The sequence below is a fragment of the Callospermophilus lateralis genome, chromosome 12 (assembly GCF_048772815.1).
Source record: "Callospermophilus lateralis isolate mCalLat2 chromosome 12, mCalLat2.hap1, whole genome shotgun sequence".
Taxonomy (NCBI): domain Eukaryota; kingdom Metazoa; phylum Chordata; class Mammalia; order Rodentia; family Sciuridae; genus Callospermophilus; species Callospermophilus lateralis.
This window is the reverse complement of record NC_135316.1, coordinates 46,451,385-46,464,591: the sequence shown is the minus strand read 5'-3', so window position 1 is coordinate 46,464,591 and position 13,207 is coordinate 46,451,385. Positions and strand designations below refer to the sequence as shown.

General features: G+C 37.7%; 1 protein-coding gene and 1 pseudogene across 2 annotated transcripts in view; one reads left to right on the top strand and one right to left on the bottom strand.

The window, feature by feature from the left end:
- Klf12 (KLF transcription factor 12) overlaps window positions 1-13,207 on the bottom strand; it is a 445,629-nt gene that overhangs the window by 417,688 nt on the left and 14,734 nt on the right. The window lies entirely within an intron of this gene.
- Window positions 9,628-9,949, top strand: LOC143411386 (peptidyl-prolyl cis-trans isomerase A pseudogene; annotated as a pseudogene).

The following is a 13,207-nucleotide window of genomic DNA, read 5'->3' as shown; positions in this document are numbered from 1 at the left end:
TGGGGTAGGGTCCAGAGGTCTATAAATAAAATGTTTACATTTTTTTCTAGTCATTATTCCCTAAGAAATATAGTATATAACAGGTACGTACATAGTACTTACCTTTCATTAGATAATTATAAATAATTCAGAGATTATTCATTTGTAAATACTAAATATTTATTACACTATTTTATAAGAAGGACTTAAGCATCTACAGATTTTGATACCGCAGAGTTTCTAGAACCACGGAAGCCAGGGTACAACTGTATATATGTTTGCAGAGGCCTTATGGGGCAGGCAAAGCCTCAACTGTTCTGAATGCTCTTATGCAAAAGTTTGCCTACCCCATCGGAGTACAGAGTTCATTATCACTGTGGGAGTATGCACAGGCCACTGAGTTCATACTACACACTAAGCTGTCAAAGGGGCTCAGTCAAAAGAGTGAGTGATAAAGTTTGGGTGGCAGATGATATTTAAAACTTCTTGAATGAGATCTGCCACAGACACAGACCAGGAGAGTCTGAAATAAGGCAGAATCCAGCTGACAATGTGGCTTCAAGATACTATCCTATTCTCAATCTGAAAAGAACAGGGTTCCAGGTGGAGTAGTGCTCATCTCACAGCGAAAGGCGCAGGATGTGCTATTTCACATCCATCTCCCCCTCCCTCTCACCTTCCATCCCCTTTCTTCCAGTCACACTCAGTCCCCACTCAAGCCCAGCAACAATGTTTCCTTCTCATTGATTCCACCAGGTCCTCCGGATCAACGAAGTTAGTTGCACCCTTGGATGGTTTCAGAACATTCAGTGCGAACTTTTGCCATACAACTTAGTGTTAACACTTCACTGTTTCTGCTAAAAAAAAAAAGAAAAGAAAAATTCCAAGTAGCAAAGACTTTGTGTGGCTCAGCTCTGCCTCTAGCATTTATTATAATGCCCTCCCCATAGTGGGTTTTTCGCAAACCTAATGGCCAGCAAGAGAAATTATTCCTCACGGTTCTGGAGAAGGTGACAGCAAAGCCACAGTTCCCTTCTGGGCTCTAGGGGCAAATCCATTCGATGCCTCTTTCGCCATCTAACAGTGGCTGTCACTCCCTGGCACTCTGTGGCTTGCAGCCACACCACTCCAATCTCTCTCGGCCATCTTTTACTCTTCTGCTTTTACAAGGTAACCTGTCATTGAGTTTTCCCTGGACTAAGAAAATCCAGGATGTTCTCATCTCAAGATCTATAATTACATCTGCAAATATCCTTATCCAAATTAGGTAACATTCACATGCTCCAGGGATTTAGATAGGGGCACATCTTTTTGAAAGTCACCATTCAACTCACTATTATGAACACTCAGTAAATATATGCTTCTTATCTCAGACCCATATAAAATAAACTTATCTTATAGATAAACCCAAAAGAGAGAAAAAAAATGAAAATAGAAAACACTATTTCTTTTCCTTCTCTGCCAAAGTCCTATTTGAAAAAAGAACCACTGAGGCATAGCGGGAAAGCTTCAACAGCATTTTCTTGCTGAGCTCTAAGAATTACTCTACACAATGCCCTAAAACAGATCAATGGAGACTATTTCTTTGTTCCTAGGGGGGAAAGTCCAGAAACACATACATTTTTTTTTGCCTCATAATGCAACACTCTTATTCACACAGTAATTTTGCGAAGACCTGTTCTGATTGAGGCTTCAATCTCTTTAAATTCCTCATACATAGTCATGAATGTTTTACAGCAAGTGTAGTTTTACCTGAGTGGTAGAAAGTCAAACTATTAAGTAAACTTACCAAGTGTTAAAGCCACATTTTTCAAGATTTTAGGCTTTCTATCGAAACATAATCCTTTGCACATTATATACACTCAATGAGAATGAGTTGATTTCCATGACTGTAATTGTTCCCAGTACACAGTTTAAGATTCCAAAGCAGGATTTTTCAGAAAATATTTTAGATCATAGTGCTATGGTCTTCAATTGTTAGAAATTAAGATAGCAATTTCAAAACTTATTTTTTAATAATATTTATTTTTTTTAGTAGTAGTTGGACACAATATCTTTGTTTCATTTATTTATTTTTATATGGTGCTGAGGATGGAACGCAGCACCTCGTATAAACTAGGCAAGCGCTGGACTGCTGAGCCACAACCCAAGTCCCTCAAAACTACTTTTGACTGTAATTATGGCTGAAATAATTATTCTGTTCAAGATTTGCATTAACTAAAGAGACTAATGAACTACTATTAATATATAAAAATATATTGCAATGGGACTGGGGCTGGGGCTGTAGCTCAGTAACAGAGCACTTGCCTAGCATGAGTGAGGCAGTGGGTTCGATCCTGAGCACCATATAAAAATAAACAAATAGAATAAAGGCATTCTGTCCATTCTACAAAAATTTAAAAATATATGTATGTGTGTGTGTGTGTGTGTGTGTGTGTGTGTGTATATATATATATATATATAAAATTATGAAATAGTTCTAGCAGTACAGTGTAGCCATAGGCTTAAATTCATAATAAAATATTCCTCATATCCCATCATACCAACACACCAAAATAATAAAGACTTAGAAAGGAATAAATATGAGAAAAATGACAGCCACCTTGCTGCAAGAAAGTGAGAAACCTACTTTTGCTACTCTTATCACAACAGAATAAGTTATGAAAATTCAAGTAATCGATCAAAATGAGGTTTCCACATCAAATAGAATTGTTGGTCTTTCCATTATCAGTTAACTGAAAAAATAAGATTTGAAGGAATTGGTTGATTTTGACCAACAGAGGTTCACAACGAAAACAGCATCTACCCCAGCAGGGAACAAAGAATACCCAGCACCCAGATCTTGGTTTCTAAATACTATTCTCCAATAAGATGAAACAGAGACCCACAGACAATGGCTGGTTTGGTGGCAGCAGCAGGGAAAGCACAAGATGAGCCTGTGGAATCCAGTAACACCAGAAAGTAAGAAAGTGCTCCAACACAAAGGAATAGGGGGATTGCACAGGGTTATTACCAAACACATAAGATCTCTTTAATCAAAGCTGGAAAATCTGAGTAACATGGTATTATATTATGAATCCATGTACAAAACAAACCTACATAGGTCCCTACTGATTTAAAAAAATAAATAAATAAGTGAAGGAAAAGGAATATATCTATAGACTTCTAAATACTATATGTAGTTATTTTCACCCTACACACTACCTTAAGGGTAAAGAAGATTTAGTGACTGGTTTCAAAATATGAAACAAGAGTATGGCGAGGAAAAAAGTAACTTTACTGTGGAGAAACTTGGCGAACACTACTTTAAGTAAACAAAGATTAACATCACAAATAGCATCCTGTGGATCTCAAGACAGGATGCAATGATATAATGAAACTTGACACAGTACATTGAGAAGGACACTTCACCTCTGATATTTTTTTCTAAAACCCCATAATGCAGTCTAATCATAAGAAAAAACATCAAATGAAATAAAACCAAAGGACGTTCTACAACAATGACCAGTACTCCTCAAAATCGTTAAGATCATGGAAAAGAGAGAGACCATGAAACTATCATAGAATAGGAGAAGTTAGGCAGACGGGACAGCTGGATGCAATGCAGCACCTGATCTGTACAATGGAAAAGAAAGAAGATATTAATAGAAAAAAATGAAGAAACCCAGATACAGCAACCTACCAATGTCAATTTTTTAGCCTGGACAAAAGTACTGTGGCAAATGAACGGGTCATGGGATGTTGGGTTTTGTACATGGCAGATTGAGACAAAGCTTCTTAATGGAGTAAAAAAGGCCTTTGGTTGAAGGGCAGCCATGTAAACTAATATTAAGCGATTTAAACAGAGTCTAAGCCTCGTTTAAAAGAGCGAAGTTGTAGGTAATGAAAAAGTACATTTAAAAGTACAGTATAGATGATAATTAAAAGGCTTTAAAAGGTTAATTTGAAGGTGGTTAAGATGCCTTCATGATGGAGAAAAGATTGCGTCATTCGAAGCCTAGTTAATCTTAAAAATGGGAAAGAGGTATATATCCCCCAAAGATAAACTTAAAATAACCCTTTTTACTCTAAACTTTTTAAATTTGGATTCATCAGGACTTAGTGCTGCGGAAAGGCATATGTATCCAAAAAATGTGCATAAGCCTAAAGTTCTTTGGAAAGATATTCTAACAGGACAATGGAAAGGTCCAGACCCAGTGATTGTCTGGAGTCGGGGCTCTGTTTGCGTGTTTCCACAGGAAGAACAGCAGCCAATTTGGATTCCAGAAAGACTAACCAAAACGATTTCTACACATCGAAAAGAAGATGATTTGACTCAAATCCATAACAGCTGATATCCAGAACTCCAGCTTGGCCATTCTTACATCTGCGACTGTGATTAACCAGGATGCTTTTTTCAATATCTATTTTATTATTGCATTTTTCCACATCATAAGGTTCTATTTTTATTTTTTGAGCTCATACAAACCTAGGTTAATGTTTTTCTGATCAGTTTTATTTTTTTGACTATAGAGTTTTTAAACATTGCAATGGAGATTTCACCTAGGTAAAGCTACAAGGCCTTTATTATTATCTTATGTGTTGTACGTTTGTTTGCACATTTGTGTTTTGTGTTATATGTCTGTGTGTGCGTATGTCCATATTTCATATATGAGGAGCGCTCATGAGAAAATGAATCCGAATTATTTATTTTTTATTCACGTGATTTAAATGGCTTAATTTAAATTAAGTAAACAGCTGTTAAGGATTCTTTTTAAAGGTGGTTAACAGATCTGCTTGTTTACTAATTTAAATCAGGTAAACAGCTGTTAAGGATTCTTTTTAAAGGTGGTTAACAGATCTGCTTGTTTACTAATTTAAATCAGGTAAACAGCTGTTAAGGATTGTTTTTTAAGTAGGTTAACAGATCTGTTTGTTTACTTTCACCTTTCCTTTTCATTATATTTAATAATTCTTTTCAGGATAATGTCTTTTTAGCATCATTGCCAGAATTCCTATCTTCATCCCAATGAATATAACTCAACAAGTATGCTCAATCAAGGAGCCAACTTACTTTGGGAGGCAACGGACTTTGGGAGGAGACGGACAGATTGATAGATTCCTCCACTTTGAACCGCTTGCAGAACTTGCCTGGACTATGTAACTACATTTAGTGCAGCTATTGTGGTAATGCTGGCATATATTTGCTGATGGTGTCACCAGTGATCTTTGCTGATGGTGTCACCAATGATGCAATTTTTCCAAAGGAACTGTCAATTGGCTTGGTGTCGTGGCATTTCTGTATCCTCCTCCCTTCTGCTAGTGATGGTCTAAATTTGGGGGCCAATGGCTATATGCTGGACCGGCAGTCAGTGACGGGTATGATCCAATTGCAATGGTATCAACCTAAGACAGGAGGCTGACGCCTAAAGGTCAGTTACCTAAAGGTCAGTTTTCCGATGACGGGTAAGAACCATATGTTGAATTGGACAACCTACCAGGCGCGGTCCTTAAGCCACATTAACCTCACTCCCCCACTGGCACCAAGGCCAAATTTGGGGGCCAACAGAGGTGAGGCAAAGAACCTCACCCCCCCACTGGTGCATAGACCTATCCACAAGTATGGCTGTATGCTGGACCGGTAGTCAGTGACGGGTATGATCCAGTTGCAGTGGTATCAACCTAAGACAGGAGGCTGACGCCTAAAGGTCAGTTTTCCAATGACGGGTAAGAGCCATATGTTGAACTGGACAACCTACCAGGCACGGTCCTTAAGCCACATTACTTGTTGTTTAATTAATCAGAAGGGGGGAGATGCTGGGAGCCATCAGCCAAGTAGGTATGACAAATTCCTTGCCAGCTTACTCCCATGCTGTCTAGTGGAAGGACTTCTGAAAGGTGACCTTGCTCAAGGACCAGGGCAGGATCCGTGTTTAGGGTGTTCCCCCTTTAGAATAGGGCAGTTTAGCATAATAGGAGAGTAGGGTGTTTCCCCTTTAGAATAGGGCGGTTTAGTATAATAGGAGATTAGGGTGTTCCTCTTTTGGAATAGGGCGTATCCTGCTGCTGAGTTCCTCTTGAGTGCTTAGGGTCAGACAGTATATTTTGGGAGACAGAAGCCCATGCAGGGTGGATTTGGGAGAGAGTGGATTAGGGCAGAGTGTGGATTTGGGAAGAGAACGTGGATTCCCCCAGAACGTGTTTGTAGACGGCCCGTGTGAGTTCGGGAATAAAGAATTGCTGTTTGAATCTACAAGCTGTGTGGAGACTCGTGATTTGTGCCCAGCCAGAGACTGCGGCAGGGTTTGCTTTTTGTTTGTTTCTGTCCAATCTCTTATCGTTTGACAGGTATAATAAATTTATTTACTTATTTATTTATTTATTAGTATTTATTTATTAGTAAAGTTATATAATGTCTGAAATTAGCTTTATAGCTTAAAAGGGGCAAAAGAAGAGCAAACCAAGGGATTTCTGAAACAAGATGGCAAAATCCCAAGAACTGCTGAGGTTTAGCCTGGGAAAGTGAAGGTTTCTTATACTATTCTTTCACCTTTCCCATATATTAAATTATTTGCACAAGAAAAAAAGATCTTAAGAAAAAACATTTAAAATGTCTGTGGTTCAGCCTGATGTCTTAATCTCTTTAAATAAGCCATATCTCTTTGCAATGCTTAATGACTTTTGTGAAGTTTGGTAAACTGTTAGGGAACATACTACATATGAAATTATGTTAAATAAAATTCTTAAGGATTACCAAAACAGACATAAAGTTTGTAAGCACTTCAGTAGTTAGGTTGCAAAAGATAGCTCAGTATTTTTCTGGATGATACTTAACTAGTCTCCTACGAATACTGTGATTGCCCATCCAGGAAGTTAATCCATTTCTTGGTGAATAAGAAAACCAAGGACAAAGTGGCCATAGCTATGAAGGCTGATAGGTTGGTGCAACAAAGGAGAAATACATTCTTAACCACACCTTGAATGTATTAAATAACGGTCAACAGAGTTTCAAAACTGGATATAAAAATGAAACTAAACAAGTCTTCTGATACATTTTCATCTCTAATGGCCAATTTACAAATCCACTTTCCCAGGGACCTTAATTGTAAGAAGGTGAGAGTTTAAGAGGGTCGCTGCACATGTACACATCTGTACATACACACCCCTTCCAAAGAACAAGGTAAAAAAAAAAAAGAAAAAGAAAAGATATAGTATAAAGATTAGGGAAAAAAAAGATAAGACACAGTACTTGGAAGAGAAATTCAAGAGACCAAACATGAAGAAGATAAAACCAATGGGGAAAAAAAAAAAAAAGATGAAAGACAATAATTGAGGTTTTTTATTCAAATTGCCTGCTCTAAAGACAAGTGTCTGCAGACCGAAAGGGTCACAAAGAAAGAAGGTGGATTGATAAGAAAGAAGTACACATTGAGTCATGCCCCAGCAAAATTCCTACATTCCCAAGATAATTAAAACAAAACACAATTTTTCAGAATAAAAAGCAAAGTTATTATTACAACCATCAGAAATGCATCAACTGCTTATGAAAAATCATCTAAGCCCTTGTGGTCTTAAATAGAGGCCTTTTTCCTCTGGGGTAGAGCTGTTTAGTAGTTCAAAAGGCATGAGGAACCCATTTCTATTCTGTCTTTTCATTGTACTCACCATGACACTTTCTTTCAAGTGCTTGTCAACTCATTCTCTTGCAAAGTAGACCCTATACTATAGTTTCAAATATTGTGCCTGCTGTCTTCAAGCTTTTATCCCAATTAAAAAAAAAAAAAAAAGAAATCCCCCAATCTCCAGTACACCTTACTTTACACCTCACTACACCTCATTCTAGCTAGAAGTAGGAAGAGACGGCATATACTGCCTCACAGTGAAGGATAGGTTGTTGGGAAAGGGACAACATGGAACAACGACAATCTACCATAAATACAAAGGAAGCATAACCAAAATGGAATCACACGTTATTACAAAGAAGAGATCCAGGGTCACAGCAGCATAGCACCCTACAATAAACTGGGAACAAAGGAAAGAGAACCTAAGTACTACTCACTGATCTGAGTGAGAAATATTTGAGGATAAGCAAAAATTCAGTGATAATTATACCACCATAACCTTTCTAATGAAAACACTGAATCATTCTAACCAAATAATAAGAGAATCAGAGCAGTACTGAGACCTCCTGCTAAGGACGGATGAAAGAAAAGTAGAAATAATGGGAAATAAGCCATTGCATGTATGAGTAGTTACATCAGAATTGATGGTCTGGGTACACGTAAATATCATGGAGCAAGGATCTGCATAAGAAGGAAAATTCTCATCATGGTCTAAGACATAAAAGCAGCAAACATTTCAGCAAAACCAGCAGATTACAAGAGGAAAATGAGGGAGAAGCCAAAGTGCACCAAAGGTCCATCCAAATGGGAGGAGAAAAGGAAAGGAAACTAGAGTTTTCATAGGGTTATTTTGTTTTCAAAGATTTCAAGAAAAGAGGCTGGGACTGTGACTCAGCGGTAGAGCACTCCCCTAGCATGGGCGGGACCCGGGTTCGATCCTCAGCACCACATAAAAATAAAGGCATTGTGTTGTGTCCATCTACACCTAAAAAATAAATGTTTTTTAAAAAAAAGATTTCAAGAAAAATATGATCTCAATAAAAGCAGTTGTGTATCCATTCAGCTACTGAGCTCCATACAACCCAGGACATCCCATCTAAGAGGGGTCGATTCACATTGCACACAGCAGAGTTTTGCATGTTACTGAAATGTTCTACTGATGACAGTACATTACAACCTTTTCAAAGAATGGTGGTGTCTTAAGGAAGTCATGTGTTTTCTTTCTCCCATAATAGCATTCTTTGAGGGCTAGGTTGTGGCTCAGTGGTAAAGCACTTGCCTAGCACATGTGAGGCTCTGGGTTTGATCCTCAGCACCACATAAAAAACATAAATAAAAATAAAGGTATTGTGTTCATCTACAACTATGAATAAATAAATATATCTTGTTGGGTATTTTGGTCACAGTGGTGAAAAGCTAAGACAAAGTTATAATCTCTGAACGTCAGATACGGTATACAACAATGGACATGTTCAGAACAGTATTTCTAACTTTAATGCTTTCATAGTCTTGGAGCCATTTTTTTTTAAATAAGTAAAAGAAAAGAAAAAGACTACAGAGAATTAAATATATTTATATATACGCACTAAAAGTCACAAGAGCAAAACCAAGGAAAAACATGTTATAATTGGTGAATAAATACAAAAGATTTTTATAAAAATGTATAAGAGTATAAAAGCAAAGTTGTAGAACATTTAAGAGGAAAAATAATATGAGATATAAGAAAGAAACCACACATGTCAATAGAACAAATGTAATGATTTAATGAGACTATTACATGTTATCCTGAGGCAAAAATTAAAAAAAATAATAGCCTAAAGCAAAGGGGCGGCTTCCCCCATGCTTGTTCTCTGTCAGCCTTGGTCAACCCCACCATGCTCTTTGACATCACCATCAATGGTGGGCCCTTGGGCCTCGTCTCCTTCAAGTTGTTTGCAGACAAAGCCCCAAAGACAGCTTTATTCAAGAAAATTGTCTTGTTCTGAATACTGGAGAGAAAGGATTCAATTATAACAACTCCTGAATTCAAAGAATTATGCCAGGATTTATGTGTCAGGGTGACGACTTCACACGCCATTATGGCACTGGTGGCAAGTCCATCTACGGGAAGAAGTCTGATGAGGAGAACTTCATCCTGAAGTGTACAGGTCTTGGCATTTTGTCTATGGCAAATGCTGGGCCAAACACAACAGTTCCCTGTTTTTCACCTGCACTGCCAGACTGGGTGGCTGGATGGCAAGCATGTGGTCTTTGGCAAGGTGAAATAGGGCATGAACACCCTGGAAGCCGTGGATTGCTTTGGGTCTGGGAATGGCAACACCAGCAAGAAGAGCGCCATTAGCAACTACGGGCCTTTCCTATACATTTGACTTGTGTTTATCTTAACCACCAAACCATTCTGTCTGCAGCTCAGGAGAGCACCCCTCCACCCCATCTGCTTACAATATCCCATAATTTTTGAGCTCTCGCTGCAGTTCTTTGGGTTCCATATTTTCCTTAATTCCCTCCCAACTCCTGCTAGATTTTAAAGTTTGTAATTATAAAATAAAAACTAAATAACAAAAATAAATAAATAAACGAATAATTTCCTAGCTAAAACTTGGTGGGAAAATAAAGTTAAAAATGTTAAGGGGGGTGTTGGGGATGTGGCTCAAGCGGTAGCGCGCTCGCCTGGCATGCGTGCGGCCCGGGTTTGATCCTCAGCACCACATACAAATAAAGATGTTGTGTCCACCAATAACTAAAAAATAAATATTAAGCTTCTCTCTCTCTCTCTCTCTCTCTCTCTCTCTCTCTCTCTCTCTCTCTCCCCCTCCCTCCCTCCCTCCCTCTCTCTTTAAAAAAAAAAAAATGTTAAGGGACAAATACATAGAAGAAACTGTCAAAGAAATTAAATATATATCACCAAGGGATAAAAATAAGGCCATGACACAAAAGTTCACATTTGTTTTTAAGGAAGTAAAGTTCCAATTACAGTTCATGAAAAGTCATGAATATTTTCTCAATTTATTTACATAACCACCAAAATGTTTATTCAAACATTTTATATAATCAGTGTGGTGGCACATGCCTATAATCCCGGCCACTCAAGAGGATGAGGCAGGAGGATCATGAATTTAAGGCCAGGCTCAGCAACTTAGTTCAAGACCAACCTCAATAACTTAGCAAGACCCTGTCTCAGAATAAAATATAAAATGGATTGGGGATATATCTCACTGGTAAAGCACTCCTAGGTTCAATTTTCAATTTAAAAAAAAAGCAATCTTATATAGATCAATCCCACTTACAAATATAGTTGTAATATTCTATATGTTATTATAATTTTGCAAATAAAATAAATCAACTTACACAAAAGTAATAAATTATGAAAAATTAGACTTTGTTCCAAAATGCAAGGATAGTTCAATGCCAACAAATCTTACAATACAACCATTTATAACTGTCAACTGAAGTAATAAATGGATGATTTATCAGGATATGAAAAAGTACCTACAATAAAATTCAATGGCATTTTAAAAAAACTAAGACATTTAAAATAGTTGTAGAAAGAAAATTTTATATGGTGAAAGCCTTACAAAATCATTGTTTTTGAGCCCAAAATTGAGCTTACAAAACAACAAGATGAACTTAACTCCATTGTATAACATTCCAGCGGGTAGTCCCATTACAGAGAAACAGGATATTGCATTTGGCTAAAATAATAAAGAGGTGAATAATCATAAAAGCAGATAGTAAATAACAAGTAGAACAGTGTTTGCCAAAGGCTCAGTTTAGGGGGAAATAAGGAGTTGTTGTTAAACAGGTACAGAATTTCAGTTTTATAAGATGAAGCAGTTCTAGAGGTCTGTTTTACAACAATATGGATACAATTAACACTACTGAACTTCACACTAAAAATGGTTATTTAGATAGCAAATTTGGGGGCTGGACTGTGGTAGAGCACTTGCCTAGCATGTGTGAGGCACTGGGTTCAATTCTTTGCACTGCATATAAATAAATGAATAAAATAAAGGTTCATCGACATCTAAAAAAAATTTTTAAGAAGAATACAGCAATTTTTTTTAAAACTTCAAGTCTAAAAACATGCTTTTTACTGAAAAAAAAAAAAAGCAAGAAAACCACTAAAACTTTGGCAAAGTTGTAAAAGCTAAATGTGGACTAGCAAAACAACTTAGTATTCCAAGAAGACACACATGGCAAGACAGTCCCCAGGCACTCAGTCACTATTTGCAGGAACATCCTTCAGGTGCTGAGATAAAAGATAAGAAAATAACAAGAGACCTAAGAGAGTCTCTCCCTTGGAAGTACTGGCTTACAGGTAGGGATATACCACTTGAGCACAAGCACAAAAAGTGGCCTCATGCCGGACACTACTATTAAATGAAGCCAAGTCATATGCCACAGAGAAGGGGACAAGAAATAATTCTGACTCTTCCAAGTAAAAGTAGACTGCTGCTAATGGAAGAGATGACATTTGTCACAAGGAGAGAGACAGAAGAAACTCTGCCTGTCACTCTCCCCAGAAAGAGAAGAGTATGTGGAGGGAGATATCAAAATCACACACATTCTACTCTGCACTGAGTACTAGGTAAAATTCATTGCTTCTAAGTAAAGGCAGGAAACTCATTCAGGTTCAGAATCTTGCAGTAACACACACAAAAAAAGATTTTTGCCATATGCATAGAGGGATAGGAAACGCAATTGCTCAAAAGTCTGCACTTTAAGCAAAGGTTGGCTACCACAGGGAGAAAGCACAGGAAGGCTGACAGGTCCAAACTCCAGGCGTAGGTAAACAGGACCTTTGACTGCAGTTGGTGTATGAGAATTTTGGGCACAGGCGTGTGTATACACACACACACATACACACACACACACACACACACACACACACGAACCCACTTAGATTAAGCATAAGCAGAAGCAAAAGTACAGAGATCCCAACCCAAGTCCCATATCGCTAGAGTTCAGGGCTGGCTGAATAATAGGAAGACTGAGAAAGAAATCTCTATGGCAGTCGAAGTCTTGTAAGACTCAAGGTAAAAACAAAGCATTCCTAGAAGAACTTGAAGTCTCTCGTGAGCTAACAGTTCAACAGCAACAGCAACCTCAGCAAATCTGTTCACCAAGTGACTCATTCTGTCCCTCCCCCATCCACTGACACTAACACACATTACTGAATAAAAGGCATGTTCAGTTCAGTCAGGTGCAGTGACTCACACCTGTAATCACAGATACTCAGGGAGTCTGAGGCAAGAAGATCACAAGTTCAAGACAAAACTCAAAAACTTATTTTTTACCCTGCCAAGGTAAAAAATAAATAAATAAAAGGACTAGGGATACAGCTGAATGGTGCAATGCCCCTGGTCTCAATTCCGGTAAGGGTGGGGAAGCATGTCCATTTTTCAGCATAATAATCATTCTCAATGTCTCCTGTTCTATTAAGACACAGAAACAAAGCAAGGAAAATTACCCACTGTCAAGAGATAAAGCTGTCAATACAATCAGACCTTGAGATGGCAATAATGTTCAAACTATAAATAGAGACTTTTAAGATAACTATGATTAAAATCTAAAAGGATCTAGAGGAAAAACAGCATGAACAGAAAATTCAGAAGGAGTAGAAAAAT